We start from the raw sequence: 17,827 nt of genomic DNA, 5'->3' as shown, positions 1-17,827 counted from the left end.
ATATAAATATATGTACATAGATATATATATAAATATATTTACATATGTACATGCCTGTATTTAGACCTCTATAAATGTCCTTTGCCTCCTATTTAAGTCCCCTATTTCCTTTTACTGTCCTCTGGTCCCACTATCATGTTCAGCCTTCATTCGGGATTCAGTAATTTCTCTTGGCTACATTGCCCTGATCATGCCCCACCAGGCAATCTATGCCGTCTTCACCATCAATTTTAGATCACTTTTTGTTCCCTTGTCCTAAGTAGTATATAATTAAAAATACTGTTGAGATACATGAATTGTTAGCTTGTACATATTAAACTCTTCCGTGACTGGAAACTATTTAAGGAACAATGGGTGTTGTTGATAGGGCAAAACTTTCAATAACACTTATTCACAAAGGCAGAACCATATCTATCAAACTAATACATGTCATAAGAATGCAGGAAGGCCATTAAAATAGTAGTTTTATGGTTGCCCTGACCACTATTCGTTGGGTACCCACAAAGCAAGTGATCAGAACCAAAGTCCAACAATCACCTTTTGTTTTTTAAAAAAGTGAGCTTTAAAATACTGTAACCTTTGAGATACAAAAGTTGTAAAGAACCTCTATGTTGTCAGCAGACATAAAGCCATGGAGCACTTTGATTGTGACTGTGATTAAGAATGTGCACCTTTTCACTTTTCAGATGGTCTCTGTTTCATGATGAATTGCTGTTACAAATTGCCATTGCATTTTAATGTTTGATTTACTGATGTTTATAAAACCAAAGGTCAATTCAATAAATGAAAATTGTTGCAATAGCACTGATAATAAATATACACTTATTATTTTAAAAAAGAGAAATGGTGGAGAAAATCTTGCTGATAAGCTCATACAGTTAAAGAGATGAATATATCAAATTGCCCTATTTTCTTACAAAGGCCATAAACTTTTTTGTAAATGCCAGCGTTGCAGTCTCACATATAGAATATTCCAGTATCAACAGTGTCAATAGTACAGTATCAAAGAGAGGAGTTCAAAGGAAAGAATAGGACTTTGAATGAAATTTTCCTTCCAAATGTCTAATGAAAACAGCTGAGGAAAATGGGAACTCGGTGTTAGCAAGGAATAAAAAGCAATGTATTGTAGGAAAGGAAAATATCTAAATTAAAAATTATTCAAGCATCTAGATCAACCTGATATGAGTGATCTACATCTTCACATTTCATATTCTTCTTGAGAAAATAGATATGAAGAGGAAGACATTATTTGCAAATTGACTAGAAGTCAGTGCTTATATTTAGCATTTACTTTTCTTTCAATTTCAGCTTTCATGGACAAGTGGATATAGTAATATCTATATAATAGTACAGATATTAGGGCAAGAAGAAAAAAATAACTATTACAATTCCACCACAAAGCTCTAGCAGTTAATATTTCCCAGAGTGAAATAAAGATACTAATTTCCATTGTATTTAAAAATTGATTTACTGATGGTCATAAAAAACTGCTTTTAAAATTACTTGACAATTATGCTTCAATATTTTCTTTCCAGTTTCAGCATCTGATTAGAAAATATATACAATACTTAGACATAAGTTATGGGGGTGTAGCGACATGTCCTGTCAAATAGTTTAATAGTTCAATCCCAAGGATTAATTCAGTCTTAAGTATGATGAATCTCCATTTTACTTTGCAAGGTACTATTTGAGTACCACCCAGATTCTATGGAGTTATCTGTAAACTTAAAATTTTCTTGCCAGCAGAAAAAATCATTACAAAATTATGTTTTATTGCCCTGTAGACATTTACTAGTTTGGTCTCTAACTCAATAAATATTTCATAATGACTTTCCTGGTGAACTAAATAATCCCTGTACCTCTGTATGCTTGGTAAACAAATTTGATTATCTTAATGATTCCCACATTAATTAACTAATTAGCTTACTAGTTAATTAATTTGGACATTGTTTTGGAAAGTGTGTTTTGTCTGAAAATTAGATTTTAACAGACTATTGAAATTCCATGCGGGTGGTGGCTCAGGGCTAGAATCTTTAACATCTATGCAAGAGACCTAGCTTTGATTCCTGGACATGTACCACATGATAGTCACAACCAATTGGTGTGGAATTGACAACTAATTTTGAGTGTAATTTTAAGTGTATTTTTTATGAACATCAGTGGAAGCTTGCATGTTACTATGATCCTGAATAGCTTTCAGCAGAGGTTCCCAACTAAAATGAGCAATGAAGAAAGACCTAATGATGACCTTCTAAAAGGAAGCCAATAAAATCTCTATGGATCACAATGATCTTTTCTAAAATAATGGGGGGGGGGTATGTGAGACAAGTTAAGATTTTTATTCCGTTGTGCATGGCATCACTATAATTTGGGACTTATGCAATGGCAGCTAACAACCACAAGCAGAAAATATTACTGATCAATAATAATGAAAATAGAAACGTTAGATATTACTAAAAGAAGCATTCCTTATTTTTCTTCTAAATGAAGATGGTATTATAAGAGAAATAGTAGCTAATTTATTTGTGATTCAATAGAATGAAAAAATTATTAAGTAGTATTATTAAATAACATGCAAGGAAAATTTTGCTGAAGATAATAAAAAAGCAGTGTTGGCTGCACATCAATAGAGAATTGTCAGAAATTCAAACCTGATTCAGAAGTATAAGTGGAATTAGAAATAACATTGCTGAAGTTTGAAAATATATAATACTCCTATGTTGATTATATATTCTTGGCTGAATACAGACAATGTAAGAAAGATGTTTACCTGTGTTTTATTAACTATGCAAAGGCGTTTGTCAATATTTATCATAACAAATTATGTATAACATTGTCAATAACGGTCATTTTCAAAACCTTGATTGTGCACATGTAGCAATAGTATACAGGCATATCTCATTTATTGTTCTTTACATTAATGAAATTCCAAGATAATGCTATTGTGGCAACTCTGTAACCAATAAGTATATTTGCACCAATTTTCCCACACCATGTGCTCATTTTGTATCTATGTGTCACATTTTGATAATTCTCATAATATTTCAACTACTGTATACAGTAAACATGTTTGCACTAGAAACTTTGTTTTAAATGTGTGTGCCTCACTTTATTACAATATTCACTTTATTGTGGTTGTCTAGATCTGAAACTGCAATGTCTCTGAGGTATGTCTATATAGACAATGGAGTTGTTCACAGATAAGCTTGTGTGTCAGGGTTGTATCTGTATGCCGAGAAAATCATCCAAGATGCTGGATAATAAGAAGACTACACATTATGATTAGAGGAAGGCTGATTAGCAACCTGAGATATACAGATAACATAACTTGCTTAAAGAAAGTGTAGACAACTTGAAGCACTAAATGATGATCAAAGACTACCCCTAAGACTTTAAGTAATAAGGTGTTTTGATCCTTGCTACAAAATTTAACAATATCATATGATTGCAAAACCTAGAGAATACCAAAGATTACTTTCTCGTTTGAATTATGGTGTTATTGAATAATTTTTAATATAGAGTAGACTTCCAAAAAACAAACAAAAAAACTGTCTCAGAGGAAGTACCGCTAGAGTACGCCTTATAATCAAGGGTGAGGCGACTTCATCTCACTTACTTTGCACATATTATTAGAAAGGCCCAATGAGGAAGGACATTACAACTGAGAGGGTAGAGGGGGAATGCAAAAGAGATGTGTTGGTATGTGGCTACAACAATGGGCTCCAAAACACCCACTCTTGTGGGAATGGTTCAAGACGTTGAAAATGGCAACATTTCCTTTTGTTATATGTGGGTCACAATGATTTGGATCCTGACAACAAAAATCTATGTATTTCTATGATAAGAAAACCTTACTCTTCTATGGATTATATAATACATATGTGTGCCTTACGTAAAGGAGCACAGGTGGCATAGTGCTTGCTTATGTGTTGGTCTGTGATGTTCATGATTGGCAGTTTGACACCATCCATGGGAGAAACATGGAACAGTTATCATTCAGAAAGCCACAGACACCGTCTACACTATCCTACAGGGTCACTGTGAATTGACATTGATGCAATGGCAGTGATGTTGATTTGGGGAAATAGCAATCTCTCTTATTTCAAGTACATTAGTTAAAAGTAATTATTATTGATGTTGCTGCAAGATGGCAGGCTAGGTAAATATACTACCCAGACGCTTCTACAACCAAGACCAAAGAAAATAAGTGAAATGAATATAGATGGAAATTTTTCAAAGAAAACATATATAAGTAGATCAAATAACCAGTATTTGTATTCCAAGTATTTAATTCAGTAAGACTGAATGAAAACACCAAGCAAGGGCCTGGCACAGAATGGCGATTTTGAATTATTGCAAGCAGTGTTCCCATCCGAACAGGAACCATATAACCAACTCTGCATAAGAGTTATCAGAGATTTGTGGTCTCCCCACCAAATCTCCTAATGACCGGAAACCTGGGCCCCCATCTGGACCTGGACCCCCTCACCTCACCTATCCAGCAGCTGGTAAAACCTCTTCTCACTGCCAATGGTTTATCATATTTTTTTCTTCTTTTTCATTCTTCTTAAGTTACCCCTCTCCCTTTGTTTTCCTTTTTATCTTTTTTTGGCATGGAACAAGCACTCTGTTCCTGCTGACTCCTTAGTTGGCAATGTCACATCAATATCTGACAGTGGGTAATTCTGTGCACCAGATCTTCTACTCCCCATCACCTTCTCAGTCAGCAGCACACACCCATTATCCTCTAGTGTCAATGGTGTATGCTCACGCACAGCGAGCATCATGTTAGTGGTCAGTTGGTTTTGGAGACTAACACTTGAGTCAATTCTGTGCAGCTTAATTTTCTTTTATTTTAGTACATCTCTGTTTCTGCATTGGTTTTCCCTTTCTTTTCTTTCTTATTCCTATCCCCTTTCCCCATGTTTTCCCCTCATCAATAGATTCATAAATTCTAGTAGTCATACATTTTCAAAAGTCTTCACCCACTACAGCACTACTCACTCAGCCTTCCCGTAGCTACTCTACATGACCTGTGATTACAGACATATAAACATACTCCCATTAACTGTCAAACTCCTGTGTAAACATGATGAGCATTCAAGTTCTGCTAAGCTAACAACCTAAGTAGCACATCAACCCCATTGTCTGGATATATTGAAACAAAGCAAAAGAAAACAAAATTTTTGATAAAGTACACAAGCATACAATTAAAAATCAACACAATGTCTCAGGCACAATGGACAACTGCAGATAGCACACACACATAAACACATGTATCTATACAGAGGCAAGGACAAGATAGCTCAGTTATGTAACCAAAACACATGGTCAGAAAAACTCCTGAGAATAAGACACACAATAAAAATTACCTGGAAATCAACCCAGATATAGCAATAGCCAAAATAAAATGTATGTACAAGATTAAAAAGAGGGAACCAAGGACATCAATTAGTAAAAGGCAATAACAATAAATTAATAAAAGGAAATATATTATGGCTTTTTCCCCCTCACAACAGGTTTGCCACCAGAATACAGATGTCAGTGAAAACCACTGCAAAATTCTAAGGAAAAAGGAAAAGACACATATCAACATCATCATCATTGAATACATCAATTCTAGCAAGTCCACCACAACTGGTCACCTGATCTACAAATGTGGTGGGATCAACAAATGAACCACTGAAAATTTTGAGGAGGAAACTGTTGAGATGGAGAAGAGCTTCTTCAAGTATGCCTGCTCTTGGATAATCTGGGAGATGAACATGAGTGTAGCATCACCATTGATATCTCACTGTGTAAATTTTTGACCAGTAAGTACTATGTGGCCATCCCCGATGCCCCCAGATAGAGAGACTTTATTGAAAACCTGATTATGAGAATATTAGAGACTGACTGGGCTGTCCTCATTATGGTTGCTGGTATTGGTGCATTTGAAGCTGGTATCTCCAAGAATGGACAGACCCATGAGTATGCCCTACTAGCTTACACACTGGATGTGAAACTGGTATTGTTGGTGTTAATAAAATGGATTGTATTGAGCCACCCTATAGCCAGAAGAGATATGAGGAAATAGTTAAGGAAGTCAGTATCTCCATTAAGAAAATTGGCTACAACCCTGACAGTACCATGTGTGCCAATTTCTGGTTGGAATGGTGACGACAGGTTGGAGCCAAGTGCTAGCATGCTTTCGGTCAAGGGATGGAAGATTACCTTTAAGGATGGCAATGCCACTGGAACCACAGTGATTGAAGCTATGGATTTCCTTTTGCTACCAACCGACAAGGCCCTGCACCTGCCTCTCCAGGATGACTATAAAATTGGCAGTATCAATCAGCATTGTCCCTGTGAACAGAATGAGGAAATATAAGGGAAAAAAAAGGTCTGAAACCTAGCATGGTGGCAAGCTTTGCTCCAGTCAATATTACCACTGACTTAAAGTCTGTTGAAATGCCCGAATAAGTTTGAGTGAAGCTCTGCCCGGGGAAAATATAGGCTTCAATGTCAAAAACATTTCTGTCAAAGATGTTTACCATGGCAATGTGGCTGGCAACAGCAAAAATGACTCGCCAATAGCAGCAGCTATCTAATTCAGGTGATCTTCCTGAACCATTCAAGCCAAATCAGTGCTGGATATGACCTGTGTTGGATTTTCATACTGCCCACATTGCTTGAAAGTTTGCTTTGCTCAAAGAGATGGATTACCATTCTGACAAGAAGCTGGAATATGGTGTCAAATACTTGAAGTCTGGCAATATGGTCAACATTGGCATGGTTCCTGGCAAGCCTATATGTGTGCAAAGCTTCTTCTTTCTTTATATCATTTTACTGGGGGCTCATACAAATCTTATCACAATCCATACATACGTCCATTGTTTCAAGCACATCTGTACATTTGTTGCCCTCACCATTCTCAAAACATTTGCTTTCCACTTGAGCCCTTGGTATCAGCTCCTTATTTTTCCCCTCCCTCCCCACTCCCCCTACTTCATGAAACCTTGATAATTTATAAAGTATCATTATTTTGTCATATCTTACATTGTACGATGTCTCCCTTCACCCACTTTTCTGCTGTCCATCCCCCCGGGAGGGGGTTATATGTATATCCTTGTAATCATTTCCCCCTTTCTACACCACCCTCCCTCCACCCTCCTGGTATCACCAAGCTCACCACTGGTCTTGAAGGGATCATCTATCCTGGATTTCCTGTGTTTCCAGTTCCTATCTGTACCTGTGTACATCCTCTGGTCTAGCCAGATTTGTAAGGTAGAATTGGGATCTTGATAGTGGGGGGGGAGGGGAAGCATTTCAGAACTAGAGGGAAGTGGTATGATTCATCGTTGCTACACAGCACCCTGACTGACTCATCTCCTCCCCATGACCCTTCTGTAAGGGGATGTCCAGTTGCCTACAGATTGACTTTGGGTCCCCAATCGGCACTCCCCCTCATTTACAATAATATGATTTTTGTTCTTTATTACCTAATAACTGATCCCTTCAACACCTCATGATCACACAGGTTAGTCTGCTTCATCCACGTGGGCTTTGTTGATTCTGAGCTAGATAGCCGCTTGTTAACCTTCAAACATTTAAGACCCCAGACACTATATATTTTGATACCCGGGCACCATCAGCTTTCTTCACCACATTTGCTTATGCACCCATTTGTCTTCAGCAATTGTGTTGGGAAGGGCATCACGGAATGCCAGTTTAATAGAGCAAAGTGTTCTTGCATTGAGGGAGTACTTGAGTGGAGGCTCAATATCCATCTGCTACCTTAATACAAAACCTATAAATATATGCACATTGAGCTATTTGATCATCATCATATATAAATATATTTATGTACACACATGCCTGTATTTAGACCTCTATAAATACCCTTTGCATCTTAGTTATTCCCTCGATTTCCTTTTACTTTCCTCTTGTCCCACTATCATGCTCAGCTTTCATTTGTGTTTCATTAATTTCTCTTGGTTACATTGCCCTTGATCAATCTCTACCAGGCCTCATACACCCTCCTTGCCACTGATTTTGGATCATTTGTTGTTCCTGGATTGGTTAACACCACTTCTCCCCATCCCCCACCCTCTCCCATGTCCCTGTAGAACCATCAGTCCCATTGTTTTCTCCTCCAGATTGTTTATCCAGCCTATCTTATCTAGATAGACCTGCAGAGATAACAATATGCACATAAAAACAAGAGAGAGCAAAACAAAGTGACAAAAGAAAACAAAACAATGACAACAACAACAACAAAGCAATGGCAAAAAAAACCCAACAACCTGTAAATAGTTCAAGGTCTGTTTGTTGACTTTTAGGAGTGTTTTCCATCGAGTCTGATGGGATGGCACGCCCTGGCCCCAAAATCTATTTTTACTACTCCCTCGGGACTTTCTTGCTCTGCTCCCCTTTCTGTTCTGTTGCACACCCTTAGTGTTTTCCCTCTGTGTGGTGGGGACGGATTGGGTGCAATTCCCACACTGTCTCCAGTGTTGTCCCCTGTAGGGCTATGGTTCAGTGAGACACTATGTCGTGTCTCATAGTGGGGCCAGTCATATGGTCTTCTCTGTGCATTTTCTGCTCTGAGCAGGGATAATGTCCTCAAGGCTTGGTGGGCCAGAATGTGCTCCACTCACTCTTCCTCCCCCTTCATTTGCTCCTGTGTGTCCTTCTCCCTGGGCTGTAGCTTCAGTGTTATCCTCTGAAATAAATTCTTCCTGGGGTTGGGATGGCTGTCCACATTTTGGGGATTGGGGCCGGCCCCTCAGACCTCTCTACTGGTTCCCTGCTTCATCCAGATGTGTTGCATTCACATCTTCAGGCACCAGGTTGAAGTGTGGTCCCTCTTACTTTGCCCACTGAGGAGGTGGGAAAAGGACCTGAACACAAGTTTCACGAAGGCAGAAATCCAAGTGGCCAATAAACATATGAGAAAATGTTCCCAATCATTAGCCATAAGAGAAATGCAAACTAAAACAACTATGAGATACCACCTAACACTCTCAAAGATATCCCAATTCAAAAAAAGCAGAAAGCAACAAGTATTGGAGGGGCTGTGTTGAGATAGGAACTCTCATGGAAATCTATTTGGCAATTTCTAAAACAGAGGGAAATTAAGCTACCATACAACCCAGCAATCCTTCTACTGGACATAAACCAGAGGCAAGAAACAAACCACAGCCAGACATCTATGCTGACAATGTTCATTATGGCACAGTAAAAAATTGCAAAGAGCTGGAAACAGTCCAAATTTCCATCAACAGACGAATGGATTAAAAAACTGTGGTACATACTACACACAATGGAGTACTATGCATCATTAAAAAGCAGTGATGAATGCATGAAGCATATCGCCGCATAGGAAGAACTGGAGAAAATTATGCTAAGCAAAGTAAAAAAAGCACAAAAGGACAAGTTCAATATGAGTCCACTGAGTTAAGTTTAAAAATGCAAAAGGAACATAGGGAAAAAGCTATTGTATACCAACATTCCTGGGGTGAGATCCAGGTAGTATGGCAGGGGTCAGACTATATCCAGGGTTATATATGGTAGTAAACTGAGTTAGTTTATTGTGCCAACATGGCTGATAAACACTTGTGGGGCGGAGAGTTAAATGAATCGGTGAGCCTCGCCTTTTGAGTTCTCAGGTCTCTTATTTTCCGATGGTCCGACCAGGGTGCAGTTGCTTTAGCCAATTCCCTGCTTTAGCTGGCAAGGCTCACTTCCTGAAAGACATTCCTTAGGAGAAGCCACATGGACTCACCCCGTGGCAGCCCTAGGTGCTGGAGTACCCGTGTGGAGACCCCTGCCAGCACTGAGATGCTTACACACTCACTGGCTAGGCTTTCCTCCTGCATTCGTCAACATTGCGTCTGTTTTGTGAGATGGAGGAAGACTTTGTGGATTGGTGTCGGACATATGGTTTAATGGGTTAATGTTGGACTTGTGGGCTTGGGCAGCACTGGTTTGGGATGTTTTCTTGATGCACACTTAACCTTTATATAAAAATCTCTTATACATGAGTTTCTTTGGATTTGTTTCAATAAAGTTCCTAGACTGATATATTAGGGTAACTTGGGAGTGGGGTACTGGAGAAACAAATCATAAGATGGAGAGTAGATGTTTGTTTGATCTCTCCCTCATGGTAGTTTTCTTTGTCTAGCCAGAGGTCAGATAAAGCCAGACTTTATGCAGTTGTTTAGTGGGAAAAATATGGGAAGTAGAAAAATAGAAAGTTTGTAAGCCCACTTGCTTTCAGCCATTAAAATTTGATCTTTAGATGGGTTTAGGCCATGCCTGCAAAGAAAGCTTTGAAAAAATATGACCCACCCAGTGCTTTGGAGTACTCAGGAACCAGTAGTTTTTGACAGAAGGTGGGAAAAACCTGGAACCATGAAGAAAACTCCTGTCTGGAACTGAATGTTAAAGGGAGCATGTGAGCAGGCTAAAATGCTTACTAGGTGACCACCTGGATCTACTTGTTGAGTGGAAGTGGGAGAAATGCAGCAATAAAGATACGGGTTGAGTTTTGCCACTGACACCTGTGGACTTGGTTTACAGGAAAAAAAGAAGATGAGAGCGAGTTGACTGGTCTAAAGTTCATGACCTAGCACGCGGGGGCTAGGCTTGTTGAGTATTGGTGAGAGCCCATGGTCTAAAGGCAAGGCCACCAATGGGCACCCTGTGTAGGCTGAGTGAGGCAGCCCATATTGAGTTGACCAGAACCCGACCAGATGGAGATTTTTGAGCCTGTGAACTGCTGCATATTGTTGCTGAAATTATGGATGGCCTGTCTGAATTTGACTGCTTATGGATGCAGGCTTCAAAAGGTTCCAAGTGGAATGAAGATTCTTCATTTCGGGAAATGATTGCCTCATCAAAACACTGGGTTGATGTAAGTGGGCAGTATATAAATTGGATATCCAAAACTGGGGGGATAAAGACATGAAGTGATTGGCTTACAATCTTTCATAGGTGGGGGTATATATTCACAGGATTATAGGATTAAAGTGTAGGTGTTACTTGATTGCAATTGTGAGGCTAGAGATTTATTTACCGGTGCCAAATTGGCAAGGGTTGGATTGAATTAGTTTATTGTGCCAACCTGGCTAATAAACACTTGTGGGGTTAATTGAAGGGCAGAGAGATAAATGGCTCGGTGAGCCTTGACTTTCCAGTTCTTGAGTCTCTTGTTTTCTGATGGTCAGACCAGGGTGCAGTTGCCTTAGCCAGTTTCCTTGCTTTAGCTGGCAAGGCTCACTTCCTGCAAGACACCCCTGAGGAAAAGCCACATGGACCTACCCTGATGCAGCCCTGGGTGCTGGAGTACCCGTGTGGAGACCCCTGCCAGCGCTGAGATGTTTACACACTCATTGACTTGGCTTTCCTCCTGCAGTCAGCATCATTGCATCTGTTTTGTGAGATGGAGGAGGACTTTGTGCATTGGTGTCAGACATATGGGTTAATGGGTTAATGTATTTGTGGACTTGGGCAGCACTGGATTGGGATGTTTGCTTGACGGGCACTTAACTTTTATGTAAAATCCTTACACATTAGTTTCTGTGGATTTGTTTCTCTAAAGCACCCAGACTAACCCACCAACCAAAAAGGAGATGGAAAGCTTCATTGACTATCCTACTCTAGGTCATTTTGCTGTTTGAGACATGAGGCAGACAATTGTTGTGGATGTTATCAAGGCAGTGGCAAAACGACTGCTAAAGATGGCAGGGTCACCAAGTCTGTCCAGAAGGCTAAGAAGGATAAATGAATATTATTCATAATACGTGCTACCCCAGTCTTAATCAGTGGTGGGAAAACCATCTCAGAACTGTTTGTCTTAACTGGCCATTTAAGTTTAATAGTGAAAGATTGGTTAATGATAGCAATGCACCGTAAAACTTTCAGATGGAAAATAATGTTGCTGTTGTTGTTGTTTGTTTGTTTATAAGTCATCTTATTGGGGGCTCTTACAAGTCTTATAACAATCCATATATCAATTGTATCAAACACATTTGTACATATGTTGGCATCATCATTTTCAAAACATTTTGCTTCTACTTGAGCCCTTGGTTTCAGCTCCTCCTTTTTGTCCTCCTTCCCTCCTCCTTCCCCCTTCATGAACCCTTGATGAACTATTATTTTTATTTTCATATTTTACACCATATGCTGTCTCCCTTCACTCACGTTTCTGTTGTTTATCCCCTGGGGGCAGTAGTCATTGCACATCGATCATTGCAATCAGTTACCCCTTTTCCCCGCTTATCCCCTCACACCTTTCCCCTACCCTTATGGTATCACTACACCCATTATTGTTCCTGAGTGATTTATCTGTCTTGAGAGATTCCATGTGTCCAGAGATCCTATCTTTACCAGTGTACATGCTCCAGTCTAACCAGATTTGTAAGATAGAACTGGGATCATGATAGTGGAGCGAAGGAAGCATTAAAGAACAACAGGAATGTTCTGTGTTTTGTCGGTGCTATACTGCACCCTGGATGGCTCATCTCTTCCTTGTGATCCTTCTGTGAGGGGATGCCCTATTGTCTACAGATGGGCTTTGGGTCTCCACTCCAACCCCCCTTGTTCACATTGATATGTTTGTTTGTTTTGGGTCATCTGATGCCTGATACCCGATCCCTTTGACACCTTGTGACCACACAGGCTTGTACATTTCTTCCATGTGGGCTTTGTTGCTTCCCTGCTATTTGTTCACGTGTTTAACTTCAAGTCTTTAAGTCCCCAGATGCTATATCCTCTAATAGCCAGAAACCATAAGCTTTCTGTTTCACCACATTTACTTCTGCACCAATTTTGACTTCAGTGATCATGTTTGGAGGGTGAGCATCACAGAATGCCAGGTTATTAGAACACAAAGTGTTCTTGCATTGAAGGAGAACTCCAGTAGAGGCCCAATGACCACCTACTTACTACCTTGATAATTAACTTATAAATACATGTACATACACCTATATCCTTATTAAATATTAATATATTTACATACATAACTACCTATATATATACCTCTATAAATGTCTTTTGCCTCCTACTGATAAAGGAATGTTTTGTGGGCCATATGTCTCCTTTGTGTGTGGCAGTATTAAGTTATTCGTTTTGAAGATCAGTACTTTTAAATGGAAACAAATTTGACCAAAAATTTGTCACAGAATTTTGAGACCCATTGAAACAAAGTTTAATTAGAAAAAAAGTTATATGTTTACAGAATATCCCAAAGGAGACAAATCAAGATGATATCAAGATAGAATAGAATGTTATAAATTTGGAAAGACCGTAAATTACAGAGTAGCCTCACAGACAATTAATGAATCTACTCACTTTATTGTGATTGTGGTGAAAGTTTACAGAGCAAATTGGTTTTCCGTTGAACAACTCATACACATTTTTTTCCATGTCATTTATTGGGATTCCCACCTTGTAACAGCACTCGTATAATTAGTCCCTGTGTTTTGTTCCCTGTATGCTTTTGTATTCATGGATATATATTTTTTAGCATACCTAGAAATATTCTCTATCAAGCTTTCATGTGTGTGTATGTCTGTGTCTGTGGGGATGTGTAGTCCCACTTGCTTTCCCATACGTAATCATACCTATCCACACTTTCCCATATGTAATCATATCTATCTACACTACTTCTACTGCATAATTGTGTATATAATAGTCTTTTACCTTTTTTGCCCTACACTCTTGTGCTCCTCCCAATGTCTTCATTTGCCTGGATCATTTTGCGTTGACTTCACTCTTATAGTATATTGCCATACCCACCACCCAAGTTAATATGTGTCTATCCTTTAGTTAGTATTTTTTTAAATCATTTTATTAGGGGCTCCTATAACTCTTATCACAATCCATACATACATCAATTGTGTAAAGCACATTTGTACATTAATTGCCCTCATCATTCTCAAAACATTTGCTCTCAACCCAAGCCCCTGGCATCAGCTCATTTTTTCCCGTCCCTCCCCGCTCCCCCCTCCCTCATGAACCCTTGATAATTTACAACTTATTATTTTGTCATATCTTGCCCTGTCCGACGTCTCACTTCACCCAATTTTCTGTTGTCTGTCGCCCACGGAGGAGGTTATATGTAGATCCTTGTAATCAGTTCCCCCTTTCCAATCCACCCTCCCTCCACCCTCCCAGTATTGCCACTCACACCCGTGATCCTGAAGTGATCATCCACCTTGGATTCCCTGTGTTTCCAGTTTCTATCTGTACCAGTGTACATCCTCTGGTCTAGCCAGATTTGTAAGGTAGAATTGGGATTATGATAGTGGGGGGGGCATTTAGGAACTAGAGGAAAGTTGTGTGTTTCATCATTGCTACATCACACACTGGTTCATCTCCTCCCTGAGACCCTTCTGTAAGGGGATATTCAGTGGCCTACAAATAGGCTTTGGGTCTCCACTCCGAACTCACACCCCCCCATTTACAAAGATATGATTTTTTGTTCTGATGCCTGATACCTGATCCCTTTGACACCTCATGATAGCACAAGCTAGTGTGCTTCTTCCATGTGGGTTTTGTTGCTGCTGAGCAAGATGGCCACTTGTTTACCTTCAAGCCTTTAAGGCTCCAGACACTATATCTTTTGATAGCTGGACACCATCAGCTTTCTTCGCCACATTTGCTTCTGCACCATTTGTCTTCAATGATCGAAACAGGGAGGCAAGCACACAATGATAATATTTTTTGTTCTTTGATGCCTGATGACTGATCCCTTCGGCACCTCATGATCATGCAGGTTGGTGTGCTTCTTCCATGTGGGCTTTGTTGCTTCTGAGCTAGTTGGCCGCTTGTTTACCTTCAATCCTTTAAGACCCCAGACGCTATATCTTTTGAAAGCCGGGCACCATCAGCTTTCTTCACCACATTTGTTTATTTACCCGCTTTGTCTTCAGCAATTGTGTCAGGAAGGTGAGCATCATAGAATGCCAATTTAATAGAACAAAATATTCTTGCATTGAGGTAGTACTTTAGTGGAGGCCCAATGTCCATCTGGTACCTTAATACTAAACCTATACATATATGCATATAGATATAGTTCCCCATCCTCATATATAAATATATTTACATATGTACATGCCTTTATTTTGACTTCTATAAATGCCCTTTGTCTCCTAGCTCTTTCCTCGATTTCCATTGACTTTCATCTTGTCCCACTATTATGCTTTAGTTAGTAATTTACCCTTGTTTCTTCTTCCATACCTCGTAACTTTTAAAAAGTTTATGTCGGTGAGAAAATTGTTCTTGACTTTTTATAATGGTGGTATAATTCACTATTTGTCCTTTTTTGGTTGACTAGGATGCTGTCCTCCAGGTTCATTCTTGTTAGGAAGTGTTTCTCAGATTAGTTATTATTCTTTAATATTGCCTAGTATTCCATTGTGTGCATGTGTTATAGTGTATTTATGTATTCATGTTTTTTGCTGTGAATAATACTGTGATGAGTATATAAATACAAAACTGTCCTTATTCATGTGATGGCTCTTATTTTTCTAGGATACATTCTTACTGAGTTTGTTGTATACACTCTAATGTGCCCAGGGCTTCTTAGTCTTGTGAACTGAAGAATGGGCTCAGGGACCTCAAAACGGCAAGCAAAAAGTAAAGCTTATTTGGAAAGGAAAGAAAAGCACCTGCACAGCAGGGGCTGGCGTGTTCAAATGAGTTATTGCTGAATGAATTGTGTCTAGGGTTTTCAGCAGGTGTGGAATACTTGGCCTGTCTGTAGCTGTAGGTTATGAAAGGCCCAATCCCAGGGCTGGTCTTATTTTTCAACTCTAATCATAAAATATGGTCATGCTCTACCCATGGTTGGATTCTGCCTGGGAATGGACAGGCAAGTAAGCATGCAATGTTCCGCAGAAAAAGTCTTGGGCTTAATGACCTTGGAGCTTAGAATCACCCTAGGCTTCTAAGAGCTGCAGGATTAAGATTTAAATTGTCTGATGCTATTGAGATGACTCTTCAAGATATCCCGTCATTCCAAATGCTTCTTTACCTCATTCTTCCTGTAGGCTCTCTATCTCCTACCTCTCTAACTACTGGATCATATGGTATTTATATGTTCAACTTTTTAGGGAAGTTCCACACAATTTTCCACAATAGTTTGACCATTATATAATGCTACCCCAGTTTATAAAGGTCCCAACCTCAGCAATACATGTTTCTTGCTTATGATCTTTGATATTAATACTAGGCTGAAATATCTAATTGATATTTTGATTCACATTTCTCTAATGGCTAACTAAAGGATTCCTCTAGGCATAGTGGGTAGCTGAATGCAATGCAGCAATTCAAACCCATTAATCACTCCTTTGGAGAAAGATGAGGCTTTACATTCCTGTATAGATGTATACCCTCAGGGGCAGTTTTATTTTGTATTAGGGGTCCGTATTAATCACATGTATGTTCAAATTTAAGCTGAAGAAAAGTAAAACAAGCCCACAAGTGCCAAAATACAATCTTGAGTCTATCCAACATGAATTTTGAGAATATATCACAAATGACAGAAGACCTGATGCTCTGTGGGAAGGCATAAAAAAGCATTCATGAAAAAAGCAAAAGTCATTAAGCAGAAATGAAATGATGAAAATATCTAAATGGATGTCAGAATAAACTTGCTCTTTAGTTATCATATAATAACTAAAGCCAATGGAAGGGGTGATGAAGTCAATAAGCTAATAGAAAACTTCAAAGGGAAGCTTGAAAAGATAAATGCCAATATAATACCAAAATGTGCACAGACCTAGAGTTAGAAAACAAAAAAGGAATAACAGGCTCAATATATTTTAAGCTGAAAAGCTGAAGAAAAAATTCAAGCCTCAAGATGCAGTATTGAAACACTCTATAAGACTCTATGGGCAAAATCATGAATGATGAAGTAAGTACCCAAAAAAGATTAAAATAATACACGGAATCACTTTACAAAAAAAACCCCAAACTAGTCAACATTCCACCATTTTAGAAGGTAGCTATGAGCAATGATGTTGATGGAAGTATTTCAATCTGCGTGGAGAGCATTAGCCAAAAACAAGGATCCAAGAATTGGTATATTAATGGAAATATTGCAGCAAGCTGATGAAGAACTGGAAGCACTCATTCATAGATGCAAGGAGATTTGAAAGACAGTTACTTAGTCAAATGATTGGAAGCGATCCCAAGTTGTACCCATTGCTATGAAAGGTGACCTAACAGAATTCTCAAATGGTAGAACAATATCACTGATATCACACGTGAGTAAAATATTGCTGAAGATCATGCAACAGTATTTGTAGCATTCCATTGACAGGGAGCTGTCAGAGGTTCAGGCTAGATTCAGAAGAGGATATGGAACAAAGGATATTATTGCTGATGTCAAATGGATCTTGGCTGAAAACAAATGATACCAGAAAGATATTTACATGTGTTTTATTGACTATGCCAAAGCAATTGACTGGTGTGGCTTACCTTGAGGAGAATGGAAATTCCGGAACATTTCATTGTGTTAATGAATAACCTATAAATGGATCAAAAGGCAGTGGTGTGAACAGAACAAGGGGATACTGATTGATTTAAATCAGGAAAGATGTGTGTCACCGTTGAACGCATTCACCATATTTACTTAATCTGTATGCAGAGAAAATAATCAGAGAAGTTGGATTGTATGAAAAAGAGCACTGCATCAGGATTAGAGGAAAACTTATGCAGATATGCAGATAACACAACCTTGCTTTCTGAAAGTGAGGAGGAATTGAAGGACTAGCTGATGAAAATGAAGGATTGCAGCCTTTAGTATGGATTACAACTCACTGCAAAGGAAACGAAA

Source organism: Echinops telfairi, unplaced genomic scaffold (genome assembly GCF_000313985.2).
Source record: "Echinops telfairi isolate 266 unplaced genomic scaffold, ASM31398v2 ScPeMD7_44;HRSCAF=162, whole genome shotgun sequence".
NCBI lineage: Eukaryota > Metazoa > Chordata > Mammalia > Afrosoricida > Tenrecidae > Echinops > Echinops telfairi.
The sequence above is the reverse complement of the archived record's forward strand: the minus strand, read 5'-3'. Positions refer to the sequence as shown.